We start from the raw sequence: 5,873 nt of genomic DNA, 5'->3' as shown, positions 1-5,873 counted from the left end.
GCTGCCTTGGTGCAGCCACCTGCAAACTGCTGGTTGGACACCGAGCCCATGATCGTCGGCTGAGCCCGTGGCCCCGGGCCCTTGGTCAGGCGGCTGCTGGCCCCAGTGAAGTCTGGAGGCCCATTATTTGTTTTCAAGATGATTATTTCTTCATCTTTCTCCCTTTCAGTAAGACTTGAAGTTCTGCTTTGACGGTATAATTTAGTTTCTTTCCCCTAATCTTATCTAAGTGCTCCAAAGACATTTAGTCAAAGCCTATACAATAGTTAATAGCTGCCCCATTGGTTAAATAAGGTATTTTATAGATACTTCAGGCCACTTCATGGATGCCAAGTAACTTGAGTGTGTGTGGAGGAACTGAGTTGGAGGGGAGCAAGAAGATCCACAGGGTGCTTGTGGTTTTGAACCGCTGCATTTCTAAGCCCGGATCTCGAGATGCATCATGATTCCTGCCCATTGGACTGCAAGGTTTATGTAGAGAATCTTGGCAACAATGGCAGCAAGCCTGAGCTGGAATGGGCTTTCGGCTATTATGGACCACTGTGGAGTGGGTGAGTTGCTAGAAGCCCTCCTGGCTTTGCTTTCATTGAATTTGAGGATCCCCAAGATACAGAAGATGCTATCCGAGAGGTAGATGGAAGAACATGTGACTGCCGTGTCACAGTGGAACTATCCAGTGGTGAAAAAATAAGTCGAAATCGTGGCCCTCCTCCTTCTTGGGGTCGTTGCCCTCGAGATGATTATCATAGGAGGAGTCCTTTACCTCGCCACAGATCTCCACGAAGAAGTTTCTCTTGCAGCTGGCGCAGGTCTCTTTCTAGAGACAGGAGAAGAGAGAGATCACTGTCTAGGGAGAGAAATCACAAGCCGTCCCGATCCTTCTCTGGGTCTTGCAGCTGATCTAGGTCAAATGAAAGGAAATAGATCATTTTGCAGAAGAAGTGGTGTACAGGAATTAACTTCACTGACGGGAGTATGTACAGAAAATCCAAGTTTTGTTTGAGAGTTTATAAGCTTGATGCGTTTTTAAGATGTTTTTGCTGTTCACTTTTGTGTCTTGGAACAGTGACACAACAATGTAATTCTCTCTGGCTTGAGATGGATCATATGAGTCATATAATACCAAGAATTGTTACTTTACAATGTTTCCTTAAACAAAAATAAATTTGCCTTGAACTTTAGTCTTACACAGACTGAAAATAAACCTCTCAACTCTGCCTAAAGTGTGATGTTCTAATGTTACAGAAACAAAACTGGCAAAAATTGAGTAAGACCTGTTTCATAGCTGTGATAATAGTGTACAGACATGCCACTGGGCACAGATACAGGCCACACGCAAAACTAGGTGAGAGTGGTTTTAAAAATGGAACTGGTCTTTATCCTGGGCAGCGGTTTCCTGGTTGGTATAAGATCAGGAAAATTTCAAGAGTCTACCTCTGCTAGGTCACAAACGTTTCTTGTGTGATGCTGTGTATGAGTACATAGCTGTTTGGATCTTTATTTGGAAACCTGAGATATCAAAGAACCAATGTTCTGCCAGTTTAAGGGTACATTGTAGAGCTGAAGTTTTGCGTTACTGTGCAAGATTTTTTCATGCTGTCATTTGTAATATGTATTGTGAAACTCTGGGTTTAGTTTTGGCTACAAATTGTTATTTTAACTTGGAAGCTGGTTTTTCCTTGGAAACTCAAAATATAATAGCTTGATACAAAGTCCAGGTATAAATTCCTATTGGAAGCTATAATTATATTTTCTTGTAAAGTGCTTTTGAATTAATAAGACAGCTTAGGTGTAATAGTTGAAAGAAAGATACTTCAGTTTTATACTGTTTAGAATTAGTTAATACTATTTTATCATTATCTTTAACTGTATCCTAATAAAGATTATTTTGATATTTAAAAAAAAAAAAGGATGGAGTGTCACTATGTAGTACAGGGCAGCCTTAACTCACTTATGTAACCCAAGCTGGTCTTGAACTCATGGCAGCCTCCTGCCTCAGCCTCCTGAGTGCTGCAATTATAGACAAGCGCAAAGTGCCAAGTTCAATCCCTGGTACTGGGGAAAAAATTCCAATTTTAAAAATTGGTGAGAAATTTGAGTAGATATTTTTCTAGAAATACATATAAGTGATCCATAAGTATCTGAAAAAATTTCCAAAACCTTTATGTGACCAGTAAATATATATATAGATATGTACATACACACACACACACACACACACACACACACACACACACTCTTATCATTCATTAGGAAAATGTAAGTCAGACAGTGGGATACCACTTCACACATACTAGGATTGTCACAGTACAAAATTGGGGCTAGGGATATAGCTCAGATACCTCATCTGGGTACAATGTAGTCTGGGTTTGAACCCCAGCACTAACAGAATATAGGTATTAACAAAGATGTGGAGAAGTTGGAAATCTTAGGTGCTATTGGTGTGAAAGTAGAAAGATAGAGCCACTGAACAATAGTTCAGCAGTTACTCAGAAAGCTAAACAGAGTGATGTAGGCTCCAACAGTCATTCCAAGGGAGAGGCCTCAAAATATGGAAGAGATACTTGAGGATGTATATGCCAGTGTTTACAAGAACCAAAAGATGGAAACAAGTAACTATCAGCAGGTTCACCAATGGGGAAGGCGGGGGACAAAAATATTTGGCCAGTCTAACATGGATGAACCTTGAAAATATCCATTACAACCCATTAAGGACCCCTCCTCTCTCTCAGGAGCTATTTCTATTTCTCAATAAATTTTCCTACATTTATTTGTTTTTGATATTTTAGGGAAAGGTCTACAGGGTCTTCAGGGTCTTACTACTAGATCGGACTCTTAGTGATCTGCCTGTTTACAGATTCCCAAGAGCTGGGATTACAGGTGTGTGTCACCACACCCAGTCTCAGTTTTCCTACTTTTAACCTCTATTAAAAAAGAAAATTTTATCCAAAGTGAGCTGAAAGAGACACAAAAGGATAAATGCAGTATGATTCTACTTATTACATATCTAGGCAAACTCATAGAGAACGTACCTTAAAGGTTACCAGGGATTATGGGAGAATGGGAAGCTGTTGCTTAATGGTTAGTTTCTTGAGATGGTGAAAAAGTTTTGGAAACAGACGGTAGTGGTTATATAACATGGTGAATGTAATTAATATATCACTGAATTCTGCACATAAAAATGGTTCATATGAGCTGGGTATGGTGGCACATGCCTGTAATTCCAGCACTTGGGAGGCTGAGGCAGGAGGACACCGTGAGTCAAGGCCAGCCTGCATTATTATGAATTCAGTGTCATTCTGAACTACATAGTGAGACCCTGTCTCAATAAACAAAACAAAAACAAAAAAAGGGTCATATATCAAATGGTGTAAATATTTTACCACAGTTGAAAACATTAAACTCAGTTTCTTTTCATTTTTCAGTCCTCTCCATCATTTAGTTCTAATTTTTGTTTTTGTTTTATACTAGGGATTAAATCCAGGGTCTCACACATTTTAAGTACTTGTTCTCCTGTTGGAGTATACTCTAAAACTTTTATTTCCAAAAATTTTAACTAATCTTTAGAAAAAGACACATGCAAGGAGAGAGATTGTTTTCCTTTAGCTTTGTTTTCAGTACATTTATTCTTCTCATCTGTCTGATATGGCTCTAAACATATTGCTTAATCTTATAGTAAATATGTTCATAATGTTCATGATTTCTAAATTTATGTATTTCCCACTTAAAATGATGAAGAGTTTGACTAAGTGGTAATTGCTATTTAGAGTAGCTGTTGATCAGGTAAATGTGATGTTATGGTGTCATAAAAATAAAGTCCTATGCTTCCATGGTAGCACCATAGAAGATGACAGCATGTCTTTTTTTTTTTTTAAGTCACCCTTCAGTCACCCTAGACATATTCCTAACACTTAGTAGCCACTGTGGATACCAAATGGGACAGCATAAGGATAGAACACTTCTAACATATCAGGAAATTCTCTTCTAGATCCCAAAACAAATCTTTCTTATTTATTTATTTATTTATTTATTTGGCATAAGGTCTCGCTACACAGCTTGAAGTCGTAGTGATCCTCCTGGCTCAGTGTCACCACTGCTGGGATTATAGGCATGGGCTACCACACTGGGTTTTGGTGGCCAGCATGGTGTGCGGTACCAGGGATCGCACCCAGGTCCTTGTGCTTGTCAGGCAGGCAGGTACTTAGACTGCTGAGCTAGCTCTCCAGCCCCAGCATGTCTTTTTTCTTAAGCTCAATGTTGAGCCATGAGTTGAACCAAAACTTTCTTTGACCTTGCATGCTGCTTAGTGTCAGCCCAGGTGGACACACAGACCCTAAAGAGTGTCCATATGTTTAATTTGCCCTCTTATTTCAGTAGATAGCCAGCAGAGATTTGAGAAAATATTAAACTGCCTTCCTGGCACAAGATGTTTAGTTGCCTCATCGTATACCAGTACTAAGTACTTTCCAGAAATTGATATTTTAAGGGAGTACTTGTGATGAAGGTCATTGGAAATAATACTTCTTAGCATTGGACAAATAAGAAGTAGGTCCTCATCTTTTATTCTCTAAATTTACAACTTTGCTGTAGTTTCTCCTTTTTCTCATTCAAATCTGTGTTTCTAATACTAATCTTTTTTTTCTCAAAGATTATTTTTGCCTGGAGTCTCAGAATATTCTCTGTCCTAGTTTTTCTGCTTATACCCTTGGCTTTGCTACGATCTGATCTCCCTCGTGCAGGTAGACCAGTCTTGTCTTAGAGTTGCACTCTCACATATGGTTTCTTTAACCACGGATGACTATTTAATTATGTTAAATTAATTAAAATTTAAAAATCAACCTTCAGTCACCCTAGGCATACTGCTAACACTCAGTAGCCACTGTGGATACCAAATGGGGTAGCACAAGTATAGAGCACTTCTAACGTGTCAGGAAATTCTGTTCTAGATCTCAAAACAAAACTCTCCATGTATTGTCCTAACAAAGTCTGTGGCCTTTCTTACTTGCCTTTGTGCAGTGCCTTCTCCGAATACACTGCATGCGTTGGCTGCCTCCCTGGCTCTGACTCCCATATCCTTCACCCTGCTGCAGCAGGGTCTTTGCATTTGCTGTTCCTTCTGTGTGAATCAGTGCTGCTGCCGCCTAGCCTCGTCATCTTCGTGACAGCCTGACACGAACACCTTATTTTTATGTTTGTCTGCTTACCCTGCCACTCTTCCTACTAGAATGGAGGTCTCTTGTACTTATAGATTTCTTTCAGCTTTTTAGCACTTTACCGCAGTATCTAGAAATCTGATCAGAGCATAATAGGTAACAGTACTTGACTATGACAATATCCCAAAATGTCATTGGAGCTATCTTTTTTAAAAAAACTGATTTTTTTTTTCTCATAGATTCTGTTTTTGTTTTCCTATGGTTTGTCTTCCTTTGGGGTGGTGGTGGTTTTATGAGACAGAGTTAAACTATGCAGCCAGGACTTCAGGATGACATCGAATTCCCACTGATCCTCCTGCCTCTGCCTCCCCAATGGTGGACTTCTAGGCATGCACCATCACCTCTGGCATATTGCCATTTTGACAGAGATCATTGCATGCTGCCACTTGGTCATCTGATCGAGCTAGCAATTTGACAACAAATTGACATTTCCTCTTTATCATTGCACTTGTCAGCGTGAAATATCATCTGTATACTAACAGTTTTTTGGCTTTCCATTTCCACTTTAAAATGTAAATCCAAGCTGGGAGTAGTGTTGCACCTTAGTAGTCCCAACTATTTAGTAGGTTGAGGCAGGAGTATCATAAGTTCAAGGCCAGCCTGGGCAGCGTTGTGAAACCCTGTCTAAAAAATAAAAGGGAGGGGCTGGTGAGATGGCTC

General features: G+C 39.8%; 1 protein-coding gene and 1 pseudogene across 1 annotated transcript in view; both read left to right on the top strand.

The window, feature by feature from the left end:
- Window positions 1-5,873, top strand: part of Appbp2 (amyloid beta precursor protein binding protein 2) — a 90,374-nt gene that overhangs the window by 53,465 nt on the left and 31,036 nt on the right. The gene's annotated exons all lie outside the window — the stretch shown is intronic.
- Window positions 436-924, top strand: LOC101563872 (annotated as a pseudogene).

This window comes from Octodon degus, unplaced genomic scaffold (assembly GCF_000260255.1).
Source record: "Octodon degus isolate 3935 unplaced genomic scaffold, OctDeg1.0 scaffold00164, whole genome shotgun sequence".
In the NCBI taxonomy this organism is placed as follows: domain Eukaryota; kingdom Metazoa; phylum Chordata; class Mammalia; order Rodentia; family Octodontidae; genus Octodon; species Octodon degus.
Note: the sequence above shows the minus strand (reverse complement) of the source record. Positions and strands in the feature narration are given on the sequence as shown.